This window comes from Mesitornis unicolor, unplaced genomic scaffold (assembly GCF_000695765.1).
Source record: "Mesitornis unicolor isolate BGI_N332 unplaced genomic scaffold, ASM69576v1 scaffold20270, whole genome shotgun sequence".
Classification (NCBI taxonomy): Eukaryota; Metazoa; Chordata; class Aves; order Mesitornithiformes; family Mesitornithidae; genus Mesitornis; species Mesitornis unicolor.
Genome location: NW_010159348.1, coordinates 79,400 through 91,468, shown reverse-complemented (window position 1 = coordinate 91,468; position 12,069 = coordinate 79,400). Strand labels below are relative to the sequence as shown.

General features: G+C 40.4%; 1 protein-coding gene across 2 annotated transcripts in view; it reads left to right on the top strand.

Moving 5' to 3' along the window:
* Window positions 1-12,069, top strand: part of RBMS1 (RNA binding motif, single stranded interacting protein 1) — a 68,310-nt gene that overhangs the window by 10,159 nt on the left and 46,082 nt on the right. The gene's annotated exons all lie outside the window — the stretch shown is intronic.

Genomic DNA, 12,069 nt, shown 5'->3' with positions numbered 1-12,069 from the left:
GAAGGCCTCAGCGTGAATATACTCTTAATTATGTAAATTGTAAATATTCAGACTATGACATTATAAAAATATACAATAATCTCACAGAATCACAGAACGTTAGGGATTGGAAGGGACCTCAAAAGCTCATCCAGTCCAATCCCCCTGCCGGAGCAGGAACACCCAGATGAGGTTGCACAGGAAGGCGTCCAGGCGGGTTTTGAATGTCTCCAGAGAAGGAGACTCCACAACCTCTCTGGCAGCCTGGTCCAGTGCTCTGTCACCCTCACTGAGAAGAAGTTTCTTCTCAAATTGAAGTGGAACTTCCTGTGTTCCAGCTTGTGTCCGATACCCCTTGTCTTATCATTGTTTGTCACCGAGAAGAGCCTGGCTCCATCCTCGTGACACTCACCCTTTAAATATTTATAAACATGAATGAGGTCACCCCTCAGTCTCCTCTTCTGCAAACTAAAGAGACCCAGCTCCCTCAGCCTTTCCGCATAAGGGAGATGCTCCACTCCCTCCATCATCTTTGTGGCCCTACACTGGACTCTCTCCAGCAGTTCCTGTCCTTGAACTGAGGGGCCCAGAACTGAACACAATATTCCAGATGCGGTCTCACCAGGGCAGAGTAGAGGAGGAGGAGAACCTCTCTTGCCCTACAGCCACCCTCCTCCTGATACACCCCAGGATGGCGTTGGCCTTCTTGGCCACAAGGGCACAGTGCTGGCTCATGGTCATCCTGCTGTCCACCAGGACCCCCAGGTCCCTTTCCCCTACGCTGCTCTCTAATAGGTCATTCCTATCTCTCCTAGTTTTCCATTCTTCCCAAGTGAATTGCACGTTGCATTGTTCCGTGAGAAATTATAAAGTTTTTGCCACCCATCTTATTAATTGCTAACTCAGTCAAGTATTTGCACATTCGCTTTGAAGTCCAGAACGCTCACTCTGAATTACGCAGTTTCGTAAATGTCATTAAATATTTTGAAGAGAGTGGCCCTCTCAGGAAGAGGGGATGGCCCCGCTGTCACTAAGCAACTTTTTCTCATCTAACACTTGAACTGGAATTGAGGTGGTAGTCTAAGGAGCACGGGCTCACTGCTTTGGACAACTGAATTGGGTAGAATTGCTAAAGTGCAAGAAGTAGGTAGGTTTCAGTAGATCACAGAAAGGCCCAAGTTATTAAGATGTGCTTGAGTAGATAGCTGGGGTAAGAGAAGATTTGGAGTCTGATTCATTTTTTGAAAATGAGGAAAGAGTTAATTGTTTTCATCTTAAGTTTCTATTTAACCAATAAATTGCTCTTTTGGAAGCAATGACCTGAAGCCCAATGCTGTGTGGGTCTAAAGCAGTATGGAACATGGGACTTCTGCTTCATTTGTGATGACTCTCTTTTGGTTTTTTTTCCGTCAAAGATGTTGCCCTTTTAATTGTCACTTAAAATCCATTGACCAGGTGACAATGTCTGTATTCTCAAGATGGAGTGCTCCACCTGAACTCACTTGGGTCCAAACCCTCACTTAATCAGAGGAGGTCAGGGATTTGGACTCTTCCGTGCTTGTAGCTGAAAGGTGAGCAGCAGCAAGACTTCACTTTCCAAGGTAACTGGTTACTGACCAAGCATTCTAGTGACGGTTATATGATGGATATAGGTTTTGGGAACATTGTTAGTTTCTTTATCACATGGGACTAAAAAAATTAGATCATTTAATTAGAAGCAGAGCAGAATACATCTAAATATATAGCTGGGAAGCCAGATGCTCAGTTCTTTATAATTGGCTTGCCATGTACTTCACAATATACTAATAAAAACCCTTCTGAAAAAGGAATCCACTGCTGTTTATATCACCACAACAAAACTAGTAAAATTTTTGCCATGAAAAAGGGGAAATTAGTTTCTGTTTCTCTGGATGAAAATTTATGGGTTCTTGCGATAGAAGACATTTCGGTGCCATTATGACATTTTAGCTTTGCTCTTCTTTTTGTGGTAGTTAGTGTGCCCTTTTTTGTCCGTCCTTTAAGCAAAGGAGAGGGAAGCAGCTTGAAGTGCAGAGGAAAGAGTAGATTGTCATTATTTTATATTGCAGTCAGGAAGGAGTGTTTTTGAGAGCAGTGTTTTCTTCTGCTCATTAGTGTCCTTTCCAAACTTCTGCTTTGCTCAGTGGGACAGAATTTGCAGCAATTTTAATTGTTCCTCAGAGATTGAGCTGGATTTCTATTTGGACCTGGGCTGCTGGTGCTTTGCTTTCTCCAGTTGTCTTCTGCTGTGCTTGTGCCAAAGATATTTGACCACTCTTGAGTTCAGCTTCTGCAGTGGTGCAGGAAATGTGAGGCTGTATCTCTCAAGTTGCTTTCCTCTAGTGGTGAAGGTCAGCATTTGGCTGTGACGGCTCTCCTGTATTTTTTTTGGCAGACTGTTCTCTGACATTCTTGTTGCTGAGATCATCCCCACTAGGACTTTCAGAAGAACATCTGACTGGGGCTCAGATTCTCCACCTTCTGCTGTTCTGACCGTATAGTCTGTTATAGGAAAGGTCTCAGTCCTTCACCATAAAGAACTAATTTGCTTCTAGGTACCTTTTGTTGACTCAAAGATCCATGAATTTGTGGTTTCCTCCTTTCACTGTGATTTGGTTTCATGTTGAGGGCGTGGATTATTTTAATCCCAAGGATAATTTAAGAGAAAGAAATGTATCATTAAATTACTGCAGTCTGAGTCATACTTGATCTGTGAGTTTAGTTCCCTGGCCTTCCCACACAGCATTTCCGATATGCAGTGAGCTGAGGGTGTGCAGGAAAGACTGTAGAGTGACCTAGATACTATTTAACTCTTTACTAGTGAGTGGCTTTCTGACGTTGGGTCTAGCCGTTGCCTCTTTGGATATTTTAAGACTTCTATTTGGATTGGTTTAGGCATTTTGCTTAGACAAATTGATCAGAAAAATTAGTAAATGAACTATTGTAGAGTCTGAGGCATAGGCATTGAGATTCACCCTCAAGTAGAAGTTACAGCTTCTTTCATATAGTACTTCATCACTTTTAAGAGAAAAGTTCATTCTGCTGCCCTCTTGCAGGCAAAGAAATAATAATCTCAGACTCTCAATAATGAAAAAAGGTCTGTAACGCCCAGAAACACTGTGACCGTGTCATACAAGCTTCCTTGTTGACGTACGTTGTTGAATCTGTTCAAGAAAGCTTGTTGTGATACAGACCAACCTCGCTGATTGTGGGCTTGCCTGTCAGCTTTGCTGTCACGCAGTGGTTGGCTGATTTTTCTTGGCACTGTGTCAGAATGTGGTTTTTGAATGGTCCTTTCTGTGGCTCCTGGTGCTCTGCATTCGTCAAACTGCCATGGCTGCTCCTTTAAGAAACTTGGAATCCACATCTGTTTAATGGAGGTGCCATCCAGGCTTGCAGCTGATGCAGCCAAGTGAAGGACCCCCATTTTCTCCGAGCCTTGTTGTGACTCAGTCTTGAGTCACCCCTTTGCGCAGATGCTCATGGGTTGGGTTTTCCCTGCTAGGCCAGGATAAAACTCCCGTTTGTGTTCCTCACTGAGAAACCCATCCATCCAAGCGCTTCTTGACAGACATCAGCCAGAGTGTGGTCTGGAATGCCCAATTTATCTTTCCATGGTTGCATTTGACATAGACACTGTACAGAACCTCCCAAAACACTGGAAATGAGGGTCTGGGGGCTCACAGTACTTTCAGCCATTCTACATAGCAGTGTGGTAGTGGGCAGCGTGCTGTGAGTGCAGGGCTGTCTGCAGCTCAGGGCTCGGTAGGCCAAAAGCGTGGTGGTTCCAGAAAACTTCACTTGTACGTGGCTGCTGCTGTAGTGATGGGATCAGAACAGTCTAATGGTGTTTTTAAAGGAAATGGTAAATTTAAGCTACCAAAAGTGAATTTCCAGAGAAGTATCTATTACATTCTCTGCAAAACTGCAGAAATCAAACTCTGCCTCCTGCTTGCCTCAGTCAATATTCAAAAGACTGTGTCTATCCTAAGCAGTGTGAAACTGAGGCAGTGTCACTGAATATGACCCTGATGCATCAGCCACAAAGATTGCACTTTAGATTTTGTGTTACAGCTTGTGATTGCTCATATATCTAAAATTTGGCAACAGATGGATAGTATTTTTTTTAATGCGTAACACTCCTCTGTCCCTATCTCAGCACTTAATACTCCTGCAGACATATTTTCAACAGAGCCATGCAGTTATAATCAATAATATGTGAGCTGATGTTTCTGCTCAATAACATACAGCCACTTAAATGCCCTTCTAAAGTATTTTGACCCCTGGAGAGAACTACTTTAGTGCAACCGTTTTCCCTATTGAAATGGAGATATTTGCTATTCAGCACAGCTGGGACTTGAGACTAGGGAAGCAGATTCAAATAGGGATCAAGTCTACATGCCGTGCTATTAAGGAGGCAAGGCCTCCGGAAGGTTTAGCGGTGATTTTGAATTATTTGTCCATTTAGTGCAGTTCTAGTATGATTGATGTTAAGTTACCAGAAATTAAAGGAGATCAGACTCTTAATATTAATTAGGTGTTAATTCCAGTGTAGATTAGCTATTGAAAGCGTAACATTACTATAAGTATTTAATAAAAGAAAAGCTGTTAAAACGCAGTTCAGACTGAAAGTTATTTGAATGTATTGGGTTTTTTCCTCTTTTGCCCTTCAGACCCAAGAGGAACAGTCAGCACTTTCCGAAATGGGGTGTTACATTAGTGCAAGATGCAGATAAGAGCAAATAGGTATCTTTGTGTAGCAGGTATTTTAACCCAGCAGGCCAGGTCTTGGGTTCATTCTGTTGGCTTAGTGTTGTCTTAGTATTACAAAACCAGAAGGAAAACATACAAACTACACTGACATTGTCCAGAGACTAAGCATCTTCCATACAAGGTAAATGCATGAAAGAACGTTGTGTGTGTGTACACATGTATGTGTATGTATTTTTATATATAGTATATATGTAATTCACACAATATGTGAGGCAGTTCTGTGTAGTTCAGGGTTGACAGATGGGTCAGGGCTTAGGAAATGGGATGTGGCTGAAAGTGCCCTTCTCCTTTGGCAGTCTCCAATCTCATGGTTTTCAAGACTTTGCCAGCACATTCCTTGGGGTGTCATTTATTTAAACTGCGGGTATAAGACTTGGTTTGCAACTTTCACTAGAAGCAAAATTAATAGGCAAGAATAAATTGGAGATTAATCTTCTGCAAGTGTAGAGGCTTGTAGCCTTTATCAGTGTCTGTCCATCCAGGTGGTAGGTAATCTCACACTGGCAAGGGCTGTAGCCAGAATAACACCTTTTGATAAATGCTATTCAGGCTAAAACAAGGGAAAAAAGTATTGGAAAGTGTTGATAAATAATTTTATTTTCCCTCTGCCTTCTCCTTAATTCTGTCCTACAAGAAAAATATGCTCAGGAAAAGCCAAAATAAAGAACAATGCATCATAGGCTGACTATGACTGTGTTTGGCTTTCTTGGATGAAGGAGGAGGAATTAAAAAATAAAAAGTTTTCAGGCAGAGAGACTAATTTATGCTCCCAAGCTGATCTGTACTGTTTAGCACAGGGAAGAGAAAGGAGTTATAAATGACGAATAACAAGAACTGCTCTCTTATGTCTTGGTAGTTTTATTCTTTCAAGCTGTTATGTGGGCTCTGCAAAATTGGTGAGGCTGAAATTTGCCAAGATTTATGGTTGAGTGTAGAAATACTGCCTTAGTCTCAGATTAAAACAGCTAGCAGTGGTAAATCAATACATGCACATCTGCAGACCTGCCACAGGCTTGACTTATAAATACGTATTAGTGTTCATCTGGTTTAATGTCTCATCTTTCCAAATCATTGTCTTGATTAGTGATCATTTCTCATTATGAAAAGAAGGATAAAAGAAGTCGCTAGACTGTAGAAATAATATTCCAGATTTGTAATTTGAACTTGTTGGAAACTTTATTATTTTGCTTGCAAATGAATTATGATTGTTCAGAAAACCCCTGTGTCTTTCCTGGCTATGTGAAACTGTGCTCTCGTATTTTTTATATTCTTTCTGGGATCCACAGAAACTGTGATAATTTATTTTCAAAGAATATTGCTTCAGTTTTTGCATTCAGTTGTGTGTAATATGCAGATTTTTTTCAGTGCTTTACACTTAACCCAGGCATAATTTGTGTCCGTTCTGTAGTGTTAGGGTAAGAAAACAACAGGGTGAGACCATTTGCTTTCTTAAAATAACATGGCTTTGCTCTTCCATTTTGTGCCTGTAGGAAGCTGTAGCCCCTTCCTATGTACCTGCAGAGCCTTGTCAGTGGATGCACAGGCAAATTCCTGCAGAAAATGTAGATTGTCCTAGGTTTTTTTGAGTAAGAATGATTGTAGCACTAAAAAGTGAGTTAGCCAAGAATCCCAAACACCTTTTCAACTAATGATCTCTTTCTATAATATGTGTCTCCATACTTTGCTCTGCTAAATGATGCTGAATGATACAGATTAGAAGGTGCTTTGTAAGGCCGGAATTGAGAGGCTGACGTCTTGATTTTTTCCTAGTGTTGCAGCATTTACTGATAATTTCCTGTGTGAATGTCTAAATATATGTTAACTAATTTATGGTAATTCTGAGATTTATTGTTTCTGGCTATCTCAATACCTGCACAAGTTATTTGCATGTGAATGATCCTCAATTCAGTGTCTTATAGTAAAACTTTCTATAATGCTTTCAGTGTAAGAGTACTTCATATGAATTATAGTACGCTACATTAGGATAGCAGCAAAGCAGTTTCTAAACCGTTCAATCTAATTTACACACATCACTTCATATTCCATCCAACTCTAGAATATTTTTCTCAAAGAAAAATGCCACATAATTAATAATTTATAAAAGCACAAAGTGGTCTTTCACTAACGTTGGTCATGAAACTCAGTAGAACATTGGCAAGATACGGCACCTTTAATGACAACCAGCATTTGTGTCTCTGCAGACTGATATTTGAAAACAGAACATAACTCTGTATAGTTCACACCTTTTAAAATACCTTGCATGTGAGTGTTCGAATGGGTAAATGGAAAAATGTCCTAAAACTGTAGGCAAAAATAAGTTATAAACTATTTACTTAGCTCTGCTGAACTGTTGATTTCATAAACTGTAAAGATTATGTCTTAAAGAGCAATTTCCTCTTCTGAAAAAATGGACACTTTGGTTAATTCAGTACTGTGATTTTTCTTTTCTTTTTCTTCAGTTTAGGAGAAAGCAAGCTCTGGTTACTTAGGCAAGACTTGCACTTCGAAGTGTGTCAAAGAGGCAAATCCGTTTGTGTTTCTGATTATTCATCCTGCTTAACCTATAAACTGTAAAGTAACAGGGCTACTGAACTAATAGATAGCTGAGCAGATGGCTCAGAGATTATGCTAAATCACCTCGGCTTGTCAGAAGTTCGGCTGGGTTATTGCAGGGGCAGCGGCTGCAGGGGACACTGAATGGGATCATTTGTCTCAGTTTGCTGCTTGAAATTCCATTTTTCTTCACAGCGTGTGACATCTTGTGTCTTTACACTTAAAACAGATATATAATCAACAGATTTAGGACCAGCATGTTAGTTTCCTGGCTTTCATAAGAATCATGTGGATGATGAGAATCTTTAGGTGTCTATAAAATATGAAAGGTGATCTCCTGTGCAGTGCAGGAGGTTGGCTCTGCCACTTCTGCTGCAGTTGCTCTCTCCGTTTCCAGTGTCTGGAGCTGCTGCTTTGGTCTCTTCCTACCATCAAGTTGGGTGTTGTTATCTTGCTAGCCTATGAAGGATTAAATGGAAATGAAATACCGTGTGTTTAGTAGTAAAAGTCATATTGCAACTGGGCAAGGAAAGGCCAAGATTCAGGGCTTTGAAAAAATCTCACCCTGAAGAGTGGGCAATTATTAATCCTAGTCTTGCCAAATACCTGTATTCACATCTTCAGTGGAGTGACTGAGGCAGCAGATACCAATAAACTTGTCAGAGCCTAGAAGTTAGAGGATCATCCTTCAGATTTTGCATTTATTTTGTTTTAATTTAATAAAAAAGCCCCCCCTCAAAAATCCCTACTGTAAATGTCATACTTACGCTTTTTAATATCTCAGTATTTCAATTCTACTGCTGTTGCATTTTTCTCAAAGTAGCATCAGGTGAATTCTTGATGCCTGCCAGGGAAGAATGCAAGATCCTTCCCTTCCAGCTCCAAAAGCTCTTCAAGGGGGAGGTTTCATGGATTTTTATGATTTTTTTCTTCTCCCTCTGTGCTTGTGCCATAGTACTGAAGAATAATGGCTTTTTCACACTGCAACATTCTTAACCTTATAAAGGAAAACTAAATAAACACGCCATTACTTTATTTGTTGATTTAAGACTGATAGAGAAAACACCTCTGCAGGGACTTGGTGGAAATCTGTTGATTTAGTGCGTACTAGAAAGCTGCATTAGGAATGCTGGTTTAGTGTCAGCTGTAATATGTCTTCAACATTTAAAATACGCAGAGATACTAAACCAAGCAATTTTCCTCAGCTGTGCTAAGTGAAAGGGCATTGTACAGTGGGTTGTGCTTTTAAGGTAATCAGTTTGTTGTGAAAAAGGAGCATACGAACTGAAAAACCTTTGCAACATGTTGTAAAAATAGGATGCTAACAAGACTTTTTCCTTTTGACTTTCGGTCAGCTTCTAAGGAATGGATAGAGATTATTCACATTTCTACAAAGCAAGAGGAAGGAAATGTTTCCTGATTCTAAAAACATTTCTTCCCTATCCTCGCAGCTCGTCCTCAGCTAAACCAGGAAATAACAACTCTTAAGAAAAACAAAATGGGTAGCTGAGAAATAATAGTCTCCAAAACACCTCACCAAATTGTGTATGTCCGTTATGCTGAGCATCTCCTTTTCTAAGGATGGATGACTGTAAGAGCTGATAGTCTATCTGATTCTGCATCTGGTTTTGCTACTTTTGATTACTTCTCAGTCAAATCTGGAATTGTAACCTGCCGAGCCTGAAGAAAAGATCATTTGTACCAAAGTAACACTAGTTTGTACTAGGATTAGTAACTACATCAGTAATCATGGTGATGCAGACTTTTATCCACGGATTCTTATCAAAAACACAAATATACAAAACTTAAATAAAGAATTAAAGTTAGGAACGTTGTGAAGAAAGCTCTCTTGATCTTGTGAAGAATTTACAGCAGCATGTAAGACTGCTGAATTGTCAGTACAAGCAAAGATCTGTGGGACTGGGGGTTTTTGGGGTGTGGGGTATTTATTATTTATTAGTACTCAGGTCCTAACTCATCAAAAATAGTCTTTATGTTTGTAAAGACAATCAAAACAGTAGTTGGCTTCCATAATAACAAATTATCTTTTATTGGGAGGTAGTATTTGTCTCCAAAGTAAAATAATAAAAAACAACAACGAAGACTACTTGGATATTTGGAAAATAGCATCTTTGTCTCTGAAGTGTCAGAGAGTCAAAGGGACAATTAGTAATAAAGGAAAGAACGATCTGTGTCAAAACCACATGGCCATTGGACAGTGTCATCAAAGCAGCAGTCTGATGTTAATTTAGGTTCATAAGGAAGTCTATTTTGCACATAATGATATATATGATCTGCTGCCTCAAACAGTGCACATCTGGCTGAGTTGATCAGCCCAGTGCTGGAATATCTGAAGCCAGTATAAGAGATTTTACCGAACCAAGCAAATTAGGCAAATCTAGAACAATTTCAAAATACAATTTGTACTAAGCTAGATTATGCATACCTGTTAACTGTGCAGGTAAAAATAACCAAAATATAGCTGTAACTTTTAATGTCATGTTTAGTTATGCACTAGAAATGATTGGTTCAACTTTTGGTGGTAGGTACTCATTGGGTTCATGATGTCCATGAAGCAAGTGAGCGATTCCAAAGAGTTTCTTGAGGAACAGTGTGTCTTTCAACAACAGAAGACAAAACACGGACAAAGTGTTCTCAGCAACGTCTCCTTCTACACTAGGGCATAGATGTGGTGAAGAAGAATTTAAAAATGGAAACCATATGGTTTGGTTCTGTTCTCTGAACTTGGTATTCTGCTGGAGGGAATAAATTTCTGTATCAAGTTTTTGTAAGGGAACGTTTACTCATAACTAAGTAGCAGGATTAGGGTAGGCTGTCACAAGGACTAGCAGTATTGTATTGATGATTCTTTTCTGAAATTGTCCGTACTGGGAAATTAAAAATTTGATACATAAAGAAACAGAAGTTCCCTGTGTTTATCTAAGCTTAAGAGGGAGCAAGAGCTTAAGGTTCAGTACAGCACTTTCCCAAGATGCAGCAGAGAGAGGGACGTATGGGAGCCAGATAAAACCTTTTGTAGTGCTCGGAGGTGGTTTTTGGATCCAGCAGAAAGAGATTGCAGGGGCTGACTGTGTTTCTTTGGCTCTGCTGTTGGCTTAGAAATGCCCTGAACACTGGAAGAGTAGTGAGGTGTGGGAGCCAGCTGTACCAAGTCTGCTCTTGCTGACGACTCCTTTGACTCTTTTCCTCACTTACAGGGAATTTTCGTTGCTGCTTTTGCACCAGGTGGTAGAGAGGAGCTGAGAAGTGCAGCACAGGGGTGGCCTTCCCAGGGACTGCTCAGGTGCCCCCTCTTCAGGTCTCAGTCGAGGTGGATGGGTTGGACTCCCACAGATCCCACAAGTGAGAGAGGCTGTGGTGGGCACTTGGCTATTAAGACCATTAGTTTCATATAAATGTTTTGAGTCGTACTGTTCAAAATGGAACAGTCTGTGTTTGGGGAGGGGAGGATGCCATCTTAAAACACAGCAGTCAGTGTTTGTTGCATGTAGTTATTTAGAATCATACTGAAAGACAATATTATTCCCTTTCAAGCAGGAATTTGCTGCAGTTAGAGCACTTGCAAGGTGCCCACTGAGCATGTTATGCTCTGAATAAGTTCATGTTTAAACAAGAAAGTAATTTTTGGTTTGGTTTTTTGTTTTTTATTTATTTAGTTAGTTAGTTAGTTTATTTTTTTGAAGCTGATTTACAGCCTGAGCATCCCCACCTGCATGTTCTTAATAGTGTTACAGTTAACATACAGGAACTGCTTTAGAAATACTTGTTTTATCCATTTTGTTGTAGTTATTTACCCTAGTCTAACGTAAGGTTTATTTTGATGTGGATCCATTCAGGAACTGCAGTGTCTTTTAGTGTTAACTGATGTGCTGTCCCACGTGACCCTCCTTACTGGATCTGCCTGTTTGTTGTGCTCTCTCTTGTCTTTGGGTCACCTGAAGAGAATGTTGGCTCCCTACTGAAATTGTTGTGTTTCGCCAGGTTCTCTTTCCTTCCACAATTCCACCTGGTAGTGAGTTCAGGTACTCAGAGCCACTTACATGTTATGAAATCCATGCCTGGTCTTACCATGTGCTTCTGGCTCTTAGAAATAAAGAGCATTCCATGAAGGGCATTGATAAGATTCGAAGATGTAAAAATTAATCTAGAATAAACACAGAAGATAGATGGCATTATTTCTGCATAGCAGAGGAGTTCAACAGCACTACAGTAATGCAGGGGATAACAGCAGGATCTCTAGGAATGCTCTTTTTACTGCTGGGCTGGGCTTGGGCAAAGAGAGAGCACTGCTCAGCTTCAACACAAAGTTCTGGACGGTTCAGGATGGGGGACCTAAGCAGCTCTAAAAGGCAAGGACTTTCCCTGGTAGCAGGGATAGAGAAACCCTTCACAGCACAAGCTGGAAGACAGTTTGAAATACTGCAGAGGGAAGCACTGTGAGCCTGGTGGCATGAGGTATATCACGTTAAGCTACTGTGGACAAAGATTTGAACCATTCATTCCAGACAACCCCTATGAAGCCTCTCGCTGCCTATTCTTATTGTACCTCCCCTAATGCACACACAGATAAGTTCTTTCAACACTCAAAATAGCACTTGTGGCAGAGACTTCAAGCTACTTCGTTCCCCATTCTTTGTCATGCTCATGATGGCATCTTATCGCCCTCACGTTTGCAAGTGTGTTTGTTATAGTAGCAGATGTACAAAGGGAGAAAAATAAACACTG